Genomic DNA, 22,835 nt, shown 5'->3' on the forward strand with positions numbered 1-22,835 from the left:
CTAGAGGATGGAGGAGAGGGGGGAACAAGCCCTGAATCATCTAAGGTAGAGTTTTTAGCAAAGGTTTGAGTGAGGAGTTCAGCTGTAGAGGTAGATGTGATAGCAGTGGTGCCATTTGGTTGAAATAAAGGAGGGAAAGAAGAAGAAGCAAAGTTATTGGAGATATTTTTGGCTAGATGCCAGAAGTCACAAGGGGAGTTGGATCTTGAAAGATTTTGACACTTTCTGTTAATGAAGGAGTTTTTGGCTAGTTGGAGAACAAACTTGGCATGGTTCCAGGCAGAAACATAAAGTGCACAAGATTCTAGTGATGGAAGGCTTAAGTACCTTTTGTGGGCCACCTCTCTATCATGTATAGCATGAGAACAGGCTGTGTTAAACCAAGGTTTGGAAGGTTTGGGTCAAGAAAAAGAGTGAGGAATGTATGCCTCCATGCCAGACACTATTACCTCTGTTATGTACAGCAGAGGCAAAACACCAGAGGCACCTTTGCTTATGGGTATCCTGAGGAGGGATTGGAGCGATAGGACTAGATACAGATATGAGTTTGTGATTGGAGGAGCCCAACGGAGAAGAGAGGGTGACAGCATAAGCAGAAATATTAGAAGTCAGGAAAAGGTCAAGAATGTTGGGCGTATCTCCAAGACGGTTAGGAATTCAAGTAGGGTGTTGCACCAATTGCTCTAGATCGTGAAGGATAGCAAAGTAGAAAGCTAGTTCACCAGGATGGTCAGTGAAGGGAGAGGAAAGCCAAAGCTGGTGGTGAACATTGAAGTCTCCAAGAATGGAGATTTCTGCAAAAGGGAAAAAAGTCAAAATGTGTTCCACTTTGGAAGTTAAGTAGTCAGAGAATTTCTTATAGTCAGAGGAGTTAGGTGAGAGGTATACAGCACAGATAAATTTAGTTTTAGAGTGACTGTAGTTGTAGCCAGATGGTGGAAAACTCAGAAGATTTAAGAGCATGGGCACAAGAGCAGGTTAAGTCATGCACATAAATGCAACATCCAGCTTTGGATTGAAAATGAGGATAGAGAAAGTAGGAGGGAACAGAAAAGGGGCTACTGTAAGGGCAGGCTCAATAATATTGCTGACCACAATTTGTGGTTATGCCATAAGTGGCAACTACAAAAACAAAGTTGATAACAATGCCCAGGTAGAAATAATTTCATTGCTTAGAATAGCAGTCAGTCCAATGGGAGCAAAAATCAATAACCCAGATAACCAACTCATTCCCAATATAAAGGTAAACAATGCGACAACTAGGATAATCCAGTGGATCTCATAATAAGGGGAATAAGTACAGATGAGGTGACTAATTCCTCTATGTGGTGGCAAGGACCCTCATGGATCTAAAGTACATATTGACATGGCTTAACCACCTGAAAGTGAAATAATTGTAAAATTCAGCCACAACACCTAAATCAATGGAATGGGTGAGATACAGTAAGTATGACAAATGTTTAAGGATATTAGCATGGGTACTTTGCTATAAAACTAACTTGAAGGCTAAAACAAAGGGTCTAACCATCAATATCGACCAGAACATAAGAGTAGGGGAAATGAAGGCAGCAGAACAGGAAATAATTAAACTAGTGCAAAGGTAAGAATTTACTGATCACACCTTGTTCATAAAGATACCTGATAAATTGTCATCTACAAACATAATGCTCTAGCTAGGATTATACCTAAAAAATGACATCATAAAATGTGGTGGTAGAATACAACTGGCTAACATACCTGAGTCAACCAGACATCCAACCCTACTATCTAGCCACCACCACATAACTAGACTACTAATACAAAAATGTCACAAATTGAACCATCATTACACCATTAACTTCACTGTGAGCTATATGAGGCAAAAGTGGTTGATCCCTAAAAAGAGGTAGACTGTAAAGGGAGTAAAACATGCCAGAAATATCAAGGCAAGCCATATTCTCCTGTAGATGCACCACCACTCCTGCAATTTAGAATTACATCAGTGAACCCTACTATCTGGCCACCACCACATAACTAGACTACTAATACAAAAATGTCACAAATTGAACCATCATTACACCATTAACTTCACTGTGAGCTATATGAGGCAAAAGTGGTTGATCCCTAAAAAGAGGTAGACTGTAAAGGGAGTAAAACATGCCAGAAACATCAAGGCAAGCCATATTCTCCTGTAGATGCACCACCACTCCTGCAATTTAGAATTACATCAGTGAACCCTTCACTATAACAGGAATGAACTTTACTGGTTCCTTTAAAGTCAAGGGAGAAGCTAGTGAGGTTGCCAGTACATACAATGTGCTGTTCACCTGCACATTGTATGTTGTAGGAGGAGGCAGTAGACACCTACAGAAATGATAATTACTTCCAGTGAGGTCTAAAGCACTGTTCAGGGGGTGCTGTGAACTTATCATTAAACCCAGCTGTGACCTCACTGAACGTTTCCCTTTGTGTCTCACAACACAAGGGGGCAGTCACAGCCTGCCCTCTAAAGACAACTCTCTTCCTCCACACAAAACTACAAGCACATAATAACACACACACCTTTCACTCAAAAATTTTAAAATCATCATGGCGACTCCTACACCAGCCTCAGAGTCCCCATCTGGGGAGGGGACCATAAATGTCCCCAGGTCAGACTGCCTGTCTGTTGATGACCCTAAGTGTCTTGACACCCCCCTCAACTTTTTCTTCATTAACTTCTGCAACATTCGCAGTCTAAGATCTAATTTTCAATCTGTAGAACACCACCCCTCCTCTTCTAAACCTCATCTTCTTTTCCTCACTGGAACTCAGGTGTCTGAGGCAACTGACAGTAGCCCCTTTTCTGTTCCCTCCTACTTTCTCTATCCTCATTTTCAATCCAAATCTGGATGCTGCGTTTATGTGCGCAATGACTTAACCTGCTCTCTTGCTCACACTCTTGAATCTTCTGAGTTTTCCACCATCTGGCTACTACTATAGAGTCACTCTCATACTAAATTTATCTGTGCTGTATACCTCTCACCTAACTCCTCTGACAATAAGAAATTCTTTGACTACTTAACTTCCAAAGTGGAGCACATTCTGACCCTCTTCCTTTTTGCAGAGATCTCCATTCTTGGAGATTTCAATGTTCACCACCAGCTTTGGCTTCCCTCTCCCTTCACTGACCATCCTGGTGAACTAGCCTACAACTTTGCTATCCTCCATGACCTAGAGCAATTGGTGCAACACCCTACTCGTATTCCTGACCGTCTTGAAGATACGCCCAACATTCTCGACCTTTTCCTGACCTCTAATCCTGCTTATGCTGTCACCCTTTCTTCTTTGTTGGGCTCCTCCGATCACAATCTCATATCTTTATCTTGTCCTATTGCTCCAATCATATTGCAATAGGGGGATCCTCAGGATCCTCCTAAGCGAAGGTGCCTCTGGCGGTTTGCCTCTGCTAGTTGGGGGGACCTGAGGAGGTATTTTGCTGATTTTCCTTGGAATGACTATTGCTTCCGTGTCAGAGACCCGTCTTTGTGTGCTGAGCACATAACAGAGGTGATAGTGTCTGGCATGGAGGCGTACATTCCTCACCCTTTTTCTCGTCCTAAACCTTCTAAACCTTGGTTTAACACAGCTTGTTCTCATGCTATACATGATAGAGAGGTGGCCCACAAAAGGTACTTAAGCCTTCCATCACCAGAATCTCATGCACTTTATATTTCTGCCCAGAACCATGCCAAGCCTGTTCTCCAACTAGCCAAAAACTCCTTCATTAACAAAAAGTGTCAAAACCTTTCAAGATCTAACTCCCCTCATGACTTCTGGCATCTAGCCAAAAAAATATCCAATAACTTTGCTTCTTCTTTCCCTCCTCTATTTCAACCAGATGGCACCACTGCTATCACATCTATTTCTAAAACTGAACTCTTCGCTCAAACCTTTGCTGAAAACGCTAACTTGGACAATTCTGGGCTTGTTCCGCCCTCTCCTTCACCCTCTGACTACTTCATGCCACCTGTTAAAATTCTTTGCAATGATGTTTTCCATGCCCTTGCTGTCCTAAACCCTCAGAAGGCTTATGGACCTGATGGGGTCCCTCCTATTGTTCTCTGAAACTGTGCCTCCATGCTTGCACCTTGCCTAGTCAAACCCTTTCAGCTCTGTCTGTCAACATCTACCTTTCCTTCTTGCTGGAAGTTTGCTTACATTCAACCTGTTCCTAAAAAGGGTGACTGTTCTAATCCCTCAAACTACCATCCTATTGCTTTAATTTCCTGCCTATCTAAAGTTTTTTAATCTATCCTCAACAGGAAGATTCTTAAACATCTATCACTTCACAACCTTCTATCTGATTGCCAGTATGGTGATCTTCTGGCTTTCCTTACTGAGTCTTGGTCATCCTCTCTTAGAGATTTTGGTGAAACTTTTGCTGTTGCCTTGGACATATCAAAAGCTTTTGATAGAGTCTGGCACAAAGCTTTGATTTCCAAACCACCCTCCTACGGTTTCTATCCTTCCCTCTGTAACTTCATCTCAAGTTTCCTTTCTGACCTTTCTATTGCTGCTGTGGTAGACAGTCACTGTTCTTCTCCTAATTCTCCTATTAACAGTGGTGTTCCTCAGGGTTCTGTCCTGTCACCCACTCTCTTCTTATTATTCATTAATGATCTTCTAAACCAAACGTCTTGTCCTATCCACTCCTATAATGATGATACCACCCTGCACTTGCCACGTCTTTTAATAGACGTCCAACCCTTCAGGAGGTGAACATTTTACGCAGGGAAGCCACAGAACGCTTGACTTCTGATCTTTAAAGTGTTTAAAGTGTTTCTAAAATTTCTGATTGGGGCAGAGCAAACTTGGTATTGTTCAATGCCTCAAAAACTCAATTCCTCCATCTATCAACTCGACACAACCTTCCAGACAACTATCCCCTCTTCTTCAATGACACCCAACTGTTCCCCTCTTCTACACTGAACATCCTCGGTCTGTCCTTTACTTATAATCTGAACTGGAAACCTCATATCTCATCTCTAGCTAAAACAAGTTCTATGAAGTTAGGCGTTCTGAGACGTCTCTGCCAGTTTTTCTCATTCCCCAGCTGCTAACTCTGTACAAGGGCCTTATCCGTTCATGTATGGAGTATGCTTCACATGTCTGGGGGGGTTCCACTCATACTGCTCTTCTAGTCAGGGTGGAATCAAAAGCTTTTCGTCTCATCAATTGCTCGCCTCTAACTGACTGTCTTCATCCTCTCTCTTATCACCGCAATGTTGCATATCTAGCTGTCTTCTACCGCTATTTTCATGCTAACTGCTCTTCTGATCTTGTTAACTGCATGCCTCCCCTCCTCCTGTGGCCTCGCTGCACAAGACTTTCTTCTTTCTCTCACCCCTATTCTGTCCACCTCTCTAACGCAAGAGTTAACTAGTATTCTCAATCATTCATCCCTTTCTCTGGTAAACTCTGGAACTCCCTGCCTGCTTCTGTATTTCCACCTTCCTATGACTTAAATTCCTTCAAGAGGGAGGTTTCAAGACACTTATTCATCAATTTTTTACCACTGCTTTGACCCTTTTATGGGACTGGCATTTCAGTGGGCATATTTTTTATTGGATTTTTGTTGCCCTTGGCCAGTGTCCTTCCTACGTGAAAAAAAAAACTACCACTACACCCATATATTTAGAACTGGTATTGTATTTAAAAAGTCAAAACTTCCTCAGTGCCTTTAGATGGTTCACAAGCAGACAGGGTCAACCACAACTTATATTAAGTGACAATGTAACAACCTTCATCACTCATCACTGCTGCCAGTTACATCAAGAAAATTATGCTAGACCCTCAGATAAACAATTATTTGACCTCAGTTAATTGTGAATGGAAATTCATCCTAGCTTGAACCCCTGGTTTGGTGCCATACGGGAAAGGTTAATAGGAACAGTAAAAAATGGATTAAGAAAGGTCCTTGACAAGGCTTTTGTCACATTTGATGAACTATACACTATTATATTACAGTTAGAATCCACTATAAATGATAGGCCCTTAACTTATGTAAATAGTGACATCAAATCAATACCATGACTCCTTAATTATCAAAAGACAGATGATTTAAATTTTTTCCTAATCAATTCACATTAGAGGAAATATCCAATCCATCCTATGGTTCCACACATAGTTTAAAAGAAAGGATCAGTTATATGAACAAGTTACTAAATGATTTGTAGAAAAAGGTGGGTTTCAAAATATCTTTTATCACTGAGGGAGTCCCATAGGTGTATAATAACCAAGGAAGGTATAACATAGTCACAAGCCAGGGAAATTGTCCTCATTCATGATGATGCACTATGGTCCAGATGGAAATTTGGTAAAATCACAGGCATTAAAATCAACTTAAAGTTAAAACAACTTAAAAGGACAGATCATCAATTATTATATAGATAAATAAATAAATATGTTGATTAACTTTATTTTAATGTTATCATTATTATTTTTAATGTTATTTTAATGTTATGTTACCTAGGTTGTGCCCTGCCTGGGCTACCCACTTACACAGTGGAAAAAAGCATTAAATAAGTTAAATTATTAATTCAGGACACTCACTGAGTCACAGTAATATTTAAATTGATAATATAAATGCAAAAAATTTAACTTACTTAAGGCACCGAAAATGTTCACTATAACAATAGAGTTGACACAGCAGACTGGCTGGAAGTGTGGAGAAGGATTGAAGGAGGCGTGTGCAGGGCAGCAGCAACAATGCAGAGTTGCCAACAAAAAATTTTGCAAGGCACCAGCATAAGAAAAAAAAAGGCGCTAAATTGCAGGTGAATATTTTGAAGTATGGCGCTAAATAGAACAAAAAAGGAGGCTAGTTATGGAATAAAAAACGTAAATCTTTGGCGTTAGATTATTATGAAAATCGCAATATTTAGCGTCAAAAGTGCTAAGTTGGCAACATTAGGCCTGATCTAAAAGCTTCTAGTTGCCAACTTGACAGTTCAGATATGGCAAGCTTTGGCAACCCAAAACAAGTTTCAGCTTGCATGTGGTTTGTGGGTATGTTTGTATTTGCGAAAGTAAATTTGTGGGGATTTTGCCACAAATGCAAATCCACAAACAAAAATGACCTGCAATTGCTGAAATGACCTGCTCTGGTATTTACCAGAGTGCCCAGCTCTGGTATTTACCTTGTTGTATTGTACAAGGTCTGAGCTAAAGCTCATTTGTCCTGTCTCCATATCTACAATTATCCAATTTCTCTTTAAATTTGCTCACACTGATAGCTGTAACCACTTCCTCACTTAATCTATTCCAAGGATCAGTGCTTCAACTCAGGAAACTGAAATATTTACTCTTAATCTTTTTTGTATGTCCTCTCGTACATCTTGTTTCCTCATTTACAAGCATCTCCAAAACTTGTCCATCTATATTTTCCATATGGTTTATTAATTTGTACATTGTTATCAAGTCTTCCCATTCTGCTTTCTCTTCCAATGCTGTTAATCTCATTTCTTGCAGTCTCTCTTCATAAGTCTTCTCCAGTTCTGGGACCATTTTCATTGCTGTCCTCTATATTCTATCCAATTTCCTTCTATTTTTCTTCCTATGTGGACACCATAAGAATGTAGCATGCTCCAACTTTGGGTGTATTGTCATGATAAATAGAAGGATTGGGTTTTGAGGCACTAAATACCATTAAATTTACTCAGCCAAAGTCAAGGTGTTCCGTGGCTTCCCTACATGAATTACCTAATTCCTGAAGGGTTGGATGTCAAAGAAAAAATGAGGAATAGTGTAGAGTAATATCATTAGCATAGGAGTGGATAGGACAACAGGTTTGGCTAAGATAATTGATTAGTAATAGAATAAGAGTGGGTGACAGAACAGAGCCTTGAAGAACACCACTATTAACACACTGAAGAACAATGACTGCAACAGTAGAATAGTCTGATAGGAAACTTGAGATGAAGGTACAGAGACAGATAGAAGGTGTATGGGGACAGTTTTGAAATTAAAACTTTAAGCTAGACTTTATCAAATGCTTTTGATATGTCTAAAGCAACAGTTTCACCAAAATTCCTAAAACAGGCTGAGTTAGAAAAACCAGATCACTGGTAGAATGGAAACAATGGTTGTTTAAAAATCTTCCTGTTAAGCATAGATTAGAAAACTTTAGAAGAGCAGAGAATTAAAGTAATAAGATAATAGTTTGAAGGATTAGATCAGTGACTTGTTTTAGGAACAGGCTGAATGTTGGCAAATTTCCAGCAAAAAGAGAAAGGTAGATGGTGAGAGAGTTTGACCAGGCAAGGTGGAAACACAGAGGCACAGTTTTAGAGAACAATTGGAAATATGCCATCAGGTCCAAACACTTTCCATGGATTACAGCCAGCATGAATCTTGATAAGAGGTATGAAATAGAAGGATGGTGGAGGAAAGGGAGGAACAAATTCAGAATCATCAAGAGTACAGTTTTTAGCAAAAGGTTTGAACAGAGTTCAGCTTTAGAAATAGTAGATGAGATGGCAGTGGTGTCTTCAGATTGAAACAGAGGAGGGAAAGATGAAGAAGAGATTGATATAGATATATGGCTAGATGCCAGCAGTCACAAAGGGTGTTAATTGGTACTCATTTATATGAATGTAATATATGCATGAAATATAAAGTTTAAATAACAGATTTCATCAAGGTTCAATAAACTCAATACTCATAAGTTATTTTGGCATCATCCTCTGGTCCTTTGGATACATTGTGTTGGGATGTTGATGGCTCTCGGAGCACAGGTGTGTTTGTCAGCTGGCTCTGCCAAGCAAGATAATAAAAGCCAGGATTACTAAAACTAAATATCCCATAATCAGGTTAATTTTAGCACAACAGTAACAATAACAATGTTTTTCCTTATCAGTGTATGTCTATAGTAAGGTCTCAAGTTATGTCGGTTTCAGCTTATGTCATGTTCATAAATCAGTGCAACTGAAAATGGAGGGAAAAAAAAAAAAATCTCATGGATTTCTGGAAAGATTGCAATTTTTACAGTGGTATGAAAAAAAGAGGAAAGTCTTGGTCTAAAGTGACATGGTCAAACAGGATTGGTGCATGGAAAATGTGTGCCCTAATCTTAGAGATTTTGAAGGATTTGATTATGAAAGTGTACATGAGGCTAAGTGTAGCTGTGTATACTTGGAAATAACTTAAATCTTGACATCAATTAAACTGACATAAATGAGCTTCTTGAATATGAAGATAAGGAATTGAGCAATGAAGATCTGATGGCAGTGGGGAAACAGGTGGAGGATGATAAAAATGAGGCAGAACCACTGCAACAGTTCACACTAAAAGTGGCATATCCTTTAGAATCCCTGAAGAAAATAACAGATGAATCTGAAGAACAGGATCCCAACACTGAATGTTTTGCTAGCTTACAAGGGAATGGAATATGTGGTATCTAGTTGGTGGCAAATCTACAAGATGAAGCATTATGCTGCCAAGCAATCTTTAAATACAGCAACTATGCCTCAACCATATCCCAAATTCTATTCTCCATCTAAAGAATCATCCCCTTCCTGAGAATCATCTAAATTCTGAGATTCAACACCAGCTTGAAGTTTAGATTTAGACCCAGAATCTTTAGAGGCAATTCTGACTCCAACTTCAACACAAAAGCAGGTATGTGCTACATCAATTCAACTTTTCCTTGATTAGTCAGAGATTCTACTAATTATTTTTATTTATGTTAAAGATAGGAATGCAACTAGTATTTTTTTCTTTAACATTTGTAAATGATTGATATAATCTAGCAGTAATAAAGTTTACTATAATTCAAATCTTATTGTAAGATTAATAAAAATGTGCATGAATGTTAATGTTAAGAGTTTTATTTATGTTGGCAGGATGAATGACTGAGGAGGTAGGTGAGCATGTGTGAGCAGCATCACAGCTGACTGGTTTTAAATATCCTGTGACCTGTAACAAAATTTTGAAGAATTAAATCTTATTGTGAGATTAATGAAAATGCATGTGCATGTTAATATCAAGGAAGAAAATGTATGTTGGCAGGGTGAGTTAGGAAGCCTGCACGAGTAGTGTGGCAGATGACTGGATGTGCCTTGTGACCCACCACAACAGTGGCGACATGCTATAGTGTGGTGGACAGCAGAACACTGAAGACAAAAGCATTTTATTCTGTCAATAAAACTAAATTGGAAGGCTTTTGTTATGGCTAGTTGTTGTTAATTATCATTATTATTGTATTAGATTTTCCTCCTCTCTGGCTGGAGGATGTAGAGAGGGATATATGAAAAGGAGATTGTACAAATTTTCTTCATTATCTATGTAGCATTACATCACTTTAACTGCAACTTTTCTTTTAAAATAAAAAATATGTTATCTGATAATATGCCAACTTTTGCCATCTGTTGTGCTGGTGACAGTGGGTGCCATCACAGTGCTGTTGGTGGCACTTGGGTGTATGGGTTGTTCATTTGGTGGTCTTGCCACTGAACAGGGTCATGTGTAAATTGTGTAAATGCACATCCACTCTCTGTGACGAATCCTCCCACTGTCCAACGGCATGTTATGGTCTCAAGCCGAGTAGTGTCGTTTACTGCCCCCTGGATGCCAGGCCTTATCAGCACCTGAGGAGGGAGTAAAGTTCACTACATGGCTAATTACTCAAGTCCTCTGCAGCTGAATTGCATCAGGCAGCAGTAGCATTTAGAACATAACAGGGTCACTAACAAGGGATACAAGAAACTACTACAAAAGAGTGCCCACAAACACACAGGAGGGTCATTCACTGTTCACTGTGAGAGCTTGGCCTGCACACTCGTGCAGCCAAGGAGTCACTTCCCTGGGTATGGTGTGTATTATACACACACCATACCCAGAGTATAGGAGTCTCCAAAGTAGTCTCTGGTAGACTACTTTGGAGACTCCTATTCTATATAAATGGACCAGTAATGAATCATTTATCCCCTTAAAGGCAACTAAAACCAACTAACTGTTATCCCTTCCTAGTCTCTGTCAAATATTAGAACATGTCTCAGTATGTTTGTTCCATTCAAGTGCTGGGAAGTGACTGTGGAAAACGCACCTCTCCCTCTGCCACTAAGGGGAGAGGGTACAAGGAAGTGGGGGCAGTGTGACACACACACACACACACACACACACACACACACACACACACACACACACACACACACACACACACACACACACACACACACACACACACACACACACACACACACATGGACACCCACCCACACCCTGTTCCCCATGCGGTCTTTAATTCTAAAAATTCTACTGATTAAATTAGAGAGACTAGATGAATACTGATTACTTCACTGTCAAGAGAAATTCTTCTAAATACTGAGTCTCAAATTTAATGGAAAAGGGGAAGTAAGGAAATTTATAGTGTAAAATTAAGTAATTGCGCAGATAAATCTCTTAGGAGTTTCAGGCTGAGTATGTACGTGATCAGGATGCATCTAAGTCTTGCTCTCTCTCTCTCTCTCTCTCTCTCTCTCTCTCTCTCTCTCTCTCTCTCTCTCTCTCTCTCTCTCTCTCTCTCTCTCTCTCTCTCTCTCTCTCTCTCTCTCTCTCTCTCTCTCTCTCTCTCTCTCTCTCTCATTATTCTTTTCTCATGCATTCTTACTACTTCATTTTATATAATCTTATCTCTCTGTACATTACAGTATATCATGAGATCATACTTATATAAATGAAAGACATATTAAATTGTTGAAAATACCACAATATATCTACTTTGATGACAAGAATGAAAAGTACATAAACTCAGGTGGTAGTCAAAACTGGCTTGTCATGTTCCAGGGATCTAACTTTGATATAAACTGGGACCTTATTGTACAATGATATTCATTCTGTAAAAAGCAATAATGCACGATTCTGTACACTAACTTTGGGTAAAGATGTTGGCATCTCCAAGGATTTGGAGGTGGTGCATCCAGATACTGGAGTACCCACATGTAGCTAGGACCTACTCTTCCTGTGGTATGATCTCCTTATATGAAGTTACAGGATGCACTGCTTCTTTTCTCTGGACAGCTGCAATCAGAAGCAAATTAATGTAAAGGTAATGGTAGTTGCAAAAATACAAGTAATCTTAGGTAATAATAATACAAACTAATTCTGGATAACTAAATTCATACATATCAGCATTTGAATGTGTTGGCAGTATGAAGGAATACATATGTAAGATGACTGATAACATCGCAGAATGTCTCTTGGGTAAAGATGAAATCAGTGAAAAGATATTCAAACTGCATGTAACATGATCAGACAAATAAAAGTGAGCACTAAGCCCAACCTAGAATTTTTTATTGGTCCTAACTGCTACACCACAACAGCAGTCAATGATTGCATAATTGGTGGGAGCAGATATTCATAGTTAATATTCAATGTATTATAGAATTAACATGTGGGTGCAAATGAAAATGTAGAAATGAGTGTCTGTAACAATACAATTTGAATCTCCATGACAGATGTGGAGATCCATATGGAAACTCCAGTAACCAAGAAAACAGCAGACCAAACTTACAGTGCTGTTAATCCACTTAAATGCAGTTTTAATAATTCACTATAAACAATAATGCATCTCAAACTATCCAGTATAAGTCAAAAATTATTCAAATAAAGAAACAACTGTAAGCTTACATCTGACAGCATCACTGTCAAAATCACAGCCAAGGTCATCAGTTTATGTGCCTGGAATGGTGAGCACCTTATTGGCACTTGCTTCAGGGATGGGAGGAGGAGCTGCACCACTACCAGTTTTACATGATTTACATTTGACATTAGCATGTTTATGTTTAGCCCTGCATTAAAAAAAATAAATAAATAAGAAAAGGTATTTCATTGTTATGGGATTATTGTATTGTATTTTCTTTTCACTTCAACTTGCATCAAGTCAAAATAATATCTATTATTCATGATAAATATCAAAATCAGACATAGCTTTTAGCCTTATGATACACTAACTTAAATCTGCAAAGCTCTGTCCTGAACAATATGGAGCACTGACTAGCCCTATGGGGTTCTTTTCCTATATTCAATTAGGTCTATCGCATGCACATACTTACTTTCCTTTAATGCGCTCCCATACTTTTTGCAGCTGATATACTGTTCTCTTCTCACAATATCCAGCTGCATTAAAATGGAGGGCAACCCTCTCCCATGCTAATTTTTTCATGGCCATGACTTTCCCATATGTGCTCTCATTGGCTAAGATAATTTCATTCCGTACAAGCTTAGAGAGGTGCTCACGCTCTAGGGAATTTATAGGGCTGGCCCTTCGCCCCACTAGCACCAGGGTGTCATTGCTGGAGACAGCCTGCTGCGGTTGGGACTCCATCCTGCTTTCTTCATGGCTGAAACGAAAGTGGATGGTGGCAGGCTTCTTTAATGAAAAATTATCTCCATGGCTACCAACAGAAGCACTAGTATCATATTTTCTGGTATGAATAGTGTATGTCACTGTATCATGCACTAAATATATATAAACTGTATTTTCTTGAGTATAGATCAAGTTCTGTTGACCTAAACACTGGGATCAAAATTCTTAAATAAAAAAAATTCAGATATACAAACGTGATAGAAAAGGCCAGTAGTAACTCATGGATTCAAAAGTGAAATTTATTTAATATGATCAGTAAACAAAACAAATCTTTACCAGCTATATAGTAGTGAAGAGATGTGTTGTGCCTAGCAGATGCAGCCTAGCAGATGAAGCTCATAAATTCATAATAGATTACTTGACTTACTTTGTATGTGGTTTCAACTGTCTTTGTTGAAATGTTGAGCACAGGATTGGCTACCATATATGTACATATATACAGCAGCAAGAATCCTTTAATACAGAAGTATACACCAAACTTACTAATCCCAGACACTGTCTTAATGGAAAGCACAAATGTCCTGACAGATACAAGGGCTCTACCATTGATGCCTACATCCTCAGGGCATTCACACACTGCAATATTTGGCAGCAAGTACATAAAGAAATAGAAAAGGTATTGCAAGTATTGATTAACAATGGCTTCAGTGAAAAGAATATCATCTGCCTCACTAAAAAGATCACTGATAAGTAACATAGCTCCTGCTCCTCTGAAGATGCAAGAAAACCCAACATCAACATATATTACTGTGCCTTCTCTACTGCATACAAAGAAGAGAGGATTATCATACAAATAGCAAAAAGAAACATGAAGCCCACTGACCTGGAAAGAAAAATTAACCTCCAAATATACTATAAGAATAAGAATACCAGCCACCTCCTGCTCAGAAACAATCCCCTCATGGAAACAGAGACAACCCAAAAGTCCCATTTTATATGTAGGTTCACTTGCAATTGAGGAAACAGTGAAGCCCTCCCTTCATCCTACATTGGCATGATGACAATGAAGCTTTTGATTCCACCCTGTCTAGAAGGGTGGTATGAGTGGAATCCCCCCCCCAGACATGTGAAGTATTCTCCATACATGGACAAATAAAGCCCTTGTACAGAGTTAGCAGCTTGGGAAGATGGTGAGAAAAACTGGCGAAGATGTCTCAGAACGCGTAACTTCATAGATGCTGTTTTAGCTAGAGACGAGATGTAAAGTTTCCAGTTTAGATTATAAGTAAAGGACAGACTGAGGATGTTCAGTGTAGAAGAGGGAGATAGTTGAATGTCACTGAAGAAGAGGGGATAGTTGTCTGGAAGGCTGTGTTGAGTTGATAGATGGAGGAATTGAGTTTTTGAGGCATTGAACAGTATCAAGTTTGCTCTGCCCTAATCATAAATTTTAAAAAGATCAGAAGTCAGGTGTTCTGTGGCTTCCCTGCATGAAATGTTTTCTTCTTGAAGTGTTGGACATTTATGAAAAGATGTGGAAAAGTGCACGGTGGTATCATCAGCAGTATTATTCATTGATGAATAATAGGAAGAGAGTGGGTGACAACACAGAACCCTGAGGAACACCACTGTTAATAGATTTGGGAGAAGAACGGTGACTGTCGATCACAGCAGCAATAGAATGGTCAGAAAGGAAACCTGAGATGATGTAGCAGAGAGAAGGATAGAAGCCGTAGGAGGGTAGTTTGGAAATCAAAGCTTTGTGCCACACTCTATCAAAAGCTTTTGATATGTTTCGGGCAACAGCAAAAGTTTCACCAAAATCTCTAAAGGAGTATGACCAAGACTTAGTAAGGAAAGCCAGATCACCAGTAGAGCATCCTTGATGGAACCCATACTGGAAATCAGATAGAAGCTTGTGAAGTGATACATGTTTAAGAATCTTCCTGTTGAGGATAGATTAAAAAACTTTAGGTAGGCAGGAAATTAAAGCAATAGGATGGTAGTTTGAGGGATTTGAATGGTCACCCTATCTAGGAACAGGCTGAATGTAGGTAAACTTCCAGCAAGGCCAGGTAGAAGTTAACAGATAAAGTTGAAAGAGTTTAACTAGGCAAGGTGCAAGCACAGAGGCGCAGTTTCAGAGAACAGTAGGAGGGACCCCATCAGGTCCATAAGGTTTCCAAGGGTTAAGCCCAGCGAGGGCATGGAAAACATCATTGTGAAGAATTCTAATAGGTAGCATGAAGTAGTCAGAGGGTTGAGGAGAAGGAGGAACAAGCCCTGAATTGTCCAAGGTAGAGAGTTTTTAGCAAAGGTTTGAGTGAAGTGTTCATCTTTAGAGATAAATGTGATAGTAGTGGTGCCATCTGGTTGAGATAAAGGAGGGAAAGAAGCAGTTACTGGAGATATTTTTGGCTAGATGCCAGAAGTCATGAGGGGAGTTAGATCCTGAATGATTTTGACACTTTCTATTAATGAAGAAGTTTTTGGTTAGTTGGAGAACAGACTTGACATGGTTCCTGGCAGAAATATAAACCGCATGAGATTCTGGTGATGGAAAGCTTAAGTATCTTTTGTGGGCTACCTCTCTATCATGTATAGCATGAGAACAGGTTGTGTTAAACCAAGGTTTGAAAGGTTTGGGTTGAGAAAAAGAATGAGGAATGTATGCTTCCATGCCAGACACTATTACTTCTGTTATGTGCTTGGCACATAGAGATGGGTCTCTGACACAGAAGCAGTAGCAAAACACCTCCTCAGGTCCTCCCATCTGGCAAAGGCAAAATGCCAGAGGCACCTCTGCATAGGGGGATCCTGAGGAGCGATAGGACAAGATATAGATATGTGACTGTGATCGGAGGAGAAGAGAGGGTGACAGCATGAGCAGGATTAGAGGTTAGAAAAAGGTCAAGAATGTTGGGCGTATTACCAAGACGGTCAAGAATACGAGTAGGATGTTGCACCAATTGCTCTAGGTCATGGAGGATAGCAAAGTTGAAGGCTAGTTCACCAGGATGGTCAGTGAACAATGAAGTTTCCAAGAATGGAGATTTCCACAAAAGGGAAGAGAGTCAGAATGTGCTCCACTTTGGAAGTTAAGTAGTTGAAGAATTGCTTATAGTCCGAGGAGTTAGGTGAGAGGTATACAGCACAGATAAATTTAGTTTGAGAGTGACTCTGTAGTCATAACCAGATGGTGGAAATCTCAGAAGATTCAAGAGTGTGGGCATGACAGCAGGTTAAGTTGTTGCGCACATAAACGCAACATCCAGCTTTGGATTGAAAATGAGGATAGAGAAAGTAGGAGGGAACAGAAAAGGGGCTACTGTCAGTTGCCTCAGACACATGTTTCAGTGAGGAAAAGAAGATGAGGTTTAGTAGAGGAGAGCTGGTATTCTACAGATTGAACATTAGATCTAAGACCATAAATGTTGCAGAAGTTAATGAAGGAAAACTTGAGGTGGGGTATCAAGACACTTAGGGTCAATATCAGAAAAGCAGTCTGACCTGGGGACATTTGTGGTCCCCTCCCCAGATGGGGACTCTAAGGCTGGTGTAGGAGTCGCCATGATAATTTTGAATTTTGAGTGAAGGGTTTGTGTGTAATTAGGTGCTTGTAATTTCGTGTGAAGGAAGAGAGTTGTTTTTAGAGGGCTGGCTGTGACTGCCCCCTTGTGTTGTGAGACATAAAGGGAAATGTTCAGTGAGGTCACAGCTGGTTTAATAATAAGTTCACAGCACCCCCTGATCCAGTGCTTTAGACCTCGCTGGGAGTAATTATCATTTCGATAAGTGCCTATTGCCTGAGGGGATGGCAGTTGTTGTGTAACTGCACTGAGAGGGGAAGCGAGACTGCACTATGTGACAGACCTGCCCAGCACCATTGTATGTACCTCCATGCTGTTGGAAGTGCCTTCTCTACCCTGCTGTGATACTGAGTGCCAGGACAGTGAGTGTGTGTGGACAATGAGTGTATGTAGAGTTGCTGTGGTATGCAAGTATCAGTCAGGTACTGTAAGCTGTGCCTGTGCAGTTTGGTGAATAAACAGTGTGTCTGGCAAGAGCTTGTGTGTTTCTCCCCTCCCCATGTGTAACAGCAGTGAGAGACCCTTGTCAGGCTGTTCAATATGCTTCCCTTGTGGATGGGCTGCAGGGACCCAGTGAAATCCTTCCCCAGGTCTCCTTGGAGCTGTATTTGATGGCAAAAAAAAAACAAAAAAAACATGCTTAAAAAAGAAAATAAATAAATAAATAAATACAAAAAAAAAGTCTCCAATAATGAGCCAGTGTCTTATAAGGCCAAGCTTCATCTTTGACGCAGTGGCTAGTGGTAAGTCTATGGCAACAGTGGCCCTTAAATCAAACCCCAAACATCTTCGCACATGTAAACAAAGTGATGACTGCTTCTACACCATAAAAACAACTTTTTTGCTAGATAATGATGCACAACAGGTCAGACTTACTGGTAATTTATATAAAATAAAATTATAATAATTTTTATAAATAAAATTTATAAAAAAATAACCAGTAAGGAAGAAACTGAGTGATGATGTTTACATTGCATGTACCAAAACAAAATAGTGGTCAGTTACACACCAAACCTGACAACACACATAAGATTCACTGTGTTCCTTAGTATGATGTCATTATTCCTTGAGGTAAGACACACCTTCATACAACTGAAATTGCCCCCATCTTTTAACATTCTTACCTTGCATACATGTTCAACAAAACTTGAAGCTAATGAGAAAGTATCACTTTTTTTATTTATTTTTATTTATTTATTTATTTTTTTAGAAAATAGTTTATACCTAACAAAACAAAAGATTTTATAAGTGAAGAGAGCGTCATGAGGTAGGGCAGCTTGTGGTGATGGCACTGAATATTTCAACAAAAAATATGTTGTAGAGAATAAGGTAAATCTATTTTCACACATTCTAATGCTTTGAAAATTTACTAAAATATTACAACTAGAATTATGTGAAGAATGATGATAAAAAAAAAATGTGATGTACAAACTTTACTGAATATTCATTCATATGGAAAATTACTAAACTTATATAATAACAATATTAATAATGTATTATTGTTACTGTTGTTATTATTATTATTACTATTATTATTATTATTATTATTATTATTATTAGTAGTAGTAGTAGTAGTAGTAGTAGTAGTAGTAGTAGTAGTAGTGTATATATATATATATATATATATATATATATATATATATATATATATATATATATATATATATATATATATATATATATATATATATATATATATATATATATATATATATATATATATATATATATATATATATGCACACAGTGGCACCTTGTGAATTTTTATTTTATTTTTTTTCTTATTGGTTAATGTTGTGTCCTAAACATAGAATTGAATGAAAATAACCTAATTATAGATAAAAAAAAAAAAAATACAGTTAAACAAAAAATGAATTGACATATGCCTCAATGTATAAGATGGCACTTGAATCATCCAAAAAAAAAATACAAAAAACAGGTCATCCTATACATCAGATACAAAAAAAGACCTTCAGATTTTGTGCAAAATACCATTCTAAATAAAGACCAACCTCAAAACAGTGAGTCATCGAATGTTCCTGGCATCTTCAGTCTTGAAAACAGTTGTGTGCACAAATTTTATTTTGCATTAAAATTCTCTCTCTCTCTCTCTCTCTCTCTCTCTCTCTCTCTCTCTCTCTCTCTCTCTCTCTCTCTGTAAAAGTAAGAACAATCCTGAGAATTGATAAAAAGAACGAGACATAGAAAATTAAAATAGATGTATATGAGTGAGAGAGTGAGAAAGGATGAAGTTAAAATAATAAGGAATGAAGGAAGGGGAGAGAGAGTGAGGTATGACTCCCTTGTCTCTTATCTCTGCCAGATAAAAGGGAGAGGAAGTGAAAGAGAGGGAGGCTTAAGACCAGAGAAAGAGGAAGAAAGAGGAAAGGAACAATGAGAGGAAGGGACATATGGGGAAGGAGAGTACATGGGGCAAAAAAGGAAGGAGAGAGAGAGAGAGAGAGAGAGAGAGAGAGAGAGAGAGAGAGAATTTTATTAGTAGTAACAATATTTGTGTGTAGTGTGCTTCTGCCTCAACTCCACTGCCATAGCCATAGGCTTAGAAGCCTAAGTATCTGTACCACGACTGCATCAGATATGGAGTATTTATTAGATACCCTCTTTTCAAGAAAAAAAGTGCATCTAATGCACCAGCAAATATAATATATATATATATATATATATATATATATATATATATATATATATATATATATATATATATATATATATATATATATATATATATATATATATATATATATATATATATATATATATATACACACTATTGTGCATGCCACTTCAAACCTTCAGGCACAGTCAGTTATACACTTACCACTGCAGCAGCCCAGGGCAGTCAGGACACATAATAGGGATCCACAACTGCTGTCATTGGCAAGTTCGTTTGGCTAGTGGGTTCAAGGCATGCAAACACAGCACCTCTCTGGACTCAACAGACTACTGAGAGAGGGATAGACAACAAAACACTGTCTCACTGGCACTCCCATCTTTATTGTTCACATCAAGCAGAACTACAGGACACAAGGCACACTAACATGCTACTGTACAAGTAAGGCTCACACCACCAGGCCTCACTCAGCAAAGCATCTATATTGCTGGGTAGCATGTTCCACTTAATAGTACAGCAGCACCACACAGCACACTACAGAGTCATGGCTCGCCAACTGTGTCGCACCAGTGTCTCCTCTAGTATTCCACACTGTAACAGACCATGCAAGTGTCACACATACACCTCAGCGTCAGATACTCACTGTCTCAAACTGCCAGGGCACACAATCCTCACAGCATGCTCCGTGACACAGTCACGGAGTGGCAGCAGTGGGCAACTAGCATTGTAGTGTAACACAAGGGGAGCATATTGCAGACTGTTTGCACAGGTGTTGTGTAGGTGGGAAACAGATGCTCTCTCTCTCCTGGATTCACTTCTTTTTGGTGTCAAAGTCATTGGCAGGAAACGGGTGCTCGCTCTCTCCTGGCTTCACTTCTATCTGGCATTGCAGTGTGCCATAGACAATAAATAAGTGCTCTCTTTCTCATGGGGACTGTTGCAGCTTCTTATATAAGGTCAGTCCCTCTGTGATTGGCCAGCACACTGCTGTTTTGCTGACCAATCACCTTCCATGTAACTTCCGGTCCCTCTAGGCTGCCTCTGCTAGCAGCTACTGCATCATTGCCAATGCCTACCTTCACCACCCAGTGGCACAGTGCTACCAACAGCACCTCCAGCTGCAGCAATATATATATATATATATATATATATATATATATATATATATATATATATATATATATATATATATATATATATATATATATATATATATATATATATATATATATATATATATATATATATATATATATATATATATATATATATATATATATATATATATATATATATATATATTTCCTGGCATATTAGATGCACCCATAATTTGGCAAGGATATTCTAAAAAATACAATAAGCTCCATTTTTCCCTGAACTTTATAGCTAATCTCTCAACCAGGCTTTGGTCCAAGTTGCAGCTCAAACCAGCAGAGAAGAGTAGGAAATATCACGCCAGTTTATCCGTGATCATAACTGTCGCTAAACAATTATGACTGTGATATTACCTTATGCTGCTTTCTGCCTTTCTCTGTGTTCAAAATGTTCCACAATTGGCTGAAGAGTTACAGATGACACCTGTGTGCCTATCACACATGATGAACTTCTCTCAGCAGTTAAATTGGCAAGTCAACAGCTCCTGGCAAGGATGGCATCACCTATGACATCCTCAATGCCCTCCTGGAGGTAAAGGTAGACAACCCTCTCTTAGACCTATTTAACATGTCTCTCACTGCAGGCAAGCTTCCCCACTCATGAAAAACGGCCATTATCATCCCAATCCCCAAAGGTGATTGCACCTTTTGCCCCATTTCTCTCACCAGCTGTCTGTGTAAGATGATGGAACAGGTAATATTGAACAGGCTTATATATAAGGTGGGCCATGTACTCTCTGGCAATATACATGGCTTCCTAAAAGGTCATTCCACAAGTCATTGTTTTGTTGAGTGCCTTATAAATAAGGATGCTACCTGCAGAGCTTTCGTTGATCTCAAGGGTGCCTTTGACAGGGCCAACAAAGATGTTATTATGGAGGAACTCATTCTCAAAGGTGTCAAAGGTAGATTATTAGGATGGATCATGGACTATTTGTACAATAGAACAGCACAGGTTTGGTTTCAAGGTGCAGTCTCCTCTGAGGAAGTCTTTGAGCTTGGAACACCACAGGGTGGAGTCCTTAGTCTAATCCTTTCAACGTTTTAATGGACAAAATTGCGCATTGTTCCTTTCCGCAGGGCACCCAGGTCCTCATCTATGCTGACGACATACTCCTCCAATGCCCCACACCCAGGACTCTCCAGTTAGCTCTGTTGCAACTAGCAGCATTGTGTGTTCAAATGGGACTTGTAATTAATGAATGTAAAACCAAATTTCAAGCCAAAGGGAAGGTCTCTCGTCTGCCCACTGCAAATAATGTTCCCATCCTTAGAGTTCATACACACAAGTACCTGGGTGTACAGCTGAGTTTCAGGAAGTCACTCCACGCTGTACACTATGTTTGAGACCTCTGTCTGCCACAGCTAGTGCCACTTTGGCTGCTAGCAAACAGGGGCCTGGTGGCTGGCATTCCAGTCCTAAGGATGTTCTATATATCTGTCGTATGGTCCCTCATTGACTACGCAGCTCCTATTTTAGTACAGTTTAGTGCCACCCAGCTCCGTCCCCTAGAGCTTGTTCAGAATGAAGCCGAAACACCGTTTCGGTGTTGATATTCACTCACTGCATCAGCCCAAGAGGTACTGGCTCCCTCATGTGCTGCAAGACATGTTCATGACTAAATTATCCAAGTACCCCCATGTTCAGGCTATTCATGTTTATTGTGATGGTTCAGTCAATGGCAGCAGGTCTGGATGTGGGCTGTTCATCTGCGACTACATTTCTGCCAATCGCTACACTGACACTGAGGTTTCCAGGCAGCTCCCTGCACACATGTCCTCCACTAGGGCAGAATTGTATGCTGTTCTAGAGGTGCTCCATATTGTGGCACCTCTCTGTAAGGATGTATTCTTCTTTGTTGACAGTCAGGCTGCACTGTATGCACTCCAATCTACCTCCTCCATGAAATGTGATCTAATCAATAAATGTCTTGATCTTATCCACACCCTAGAAGGTGCTAGTGCCACGGTTCACTTCACCTGGATACCCTCTCATGTGAGTATCCCGCTTAATGAAGAGGCAGACCGCCTTGCTCAATGTGCCCTTCAGGACGACACAGTGGACCCTGGTGCTGAATACACTCTGGGCTATGTTAAGAGTAGCATTAAGGACTTTGTACATAGTAGCATTA

The 22,835-nt window shown here is 39.3% G+C and overlaps 1 protein-coding gene and 1 long non-coding RNA gene across 2 annotated transcripts in view; one reads left to right on the top strand and one right to left on the bottom strand.

The window, feature by feature from the left end:
* Positions 1-22,835, top strand: part of LOC135116393 (uncharacterized) — a 63,529-nt gene that overhangs the window by 13,113 nt on the left and 27,581 nt on the right. The gene's annotated exons all lie outside the window — the stretch shown is intronic.
* LOC135116391 (uncharacterized) lies at positions 11,516-13,413 on the bottom strand. Its single transcript, XR_010276285.1, has 3 exons — positions 13,074-13,413; positions 12,649-12,809; positions 11,516-12,039 (listed from the first exon to the last, which is right to left on the bottom strand). It is a non-coding gene; the product is annotated as an uncharacterized LOC135116391 (long non-coding RNA).

This window comes from Scylla paramamosain, chromosome 31, assembly GCF_035594125.1.
Source record: "Scylla paramamosain isolate STU-SP2022 chromosome 31, ASM3559412v1, whole genome shotgun sequence".
NCBI lineage: Eukaryota > Metazoa > Arthropoda > Malacostraca > Decapoda > Portunidae > Scylla > Scylla paramamosain.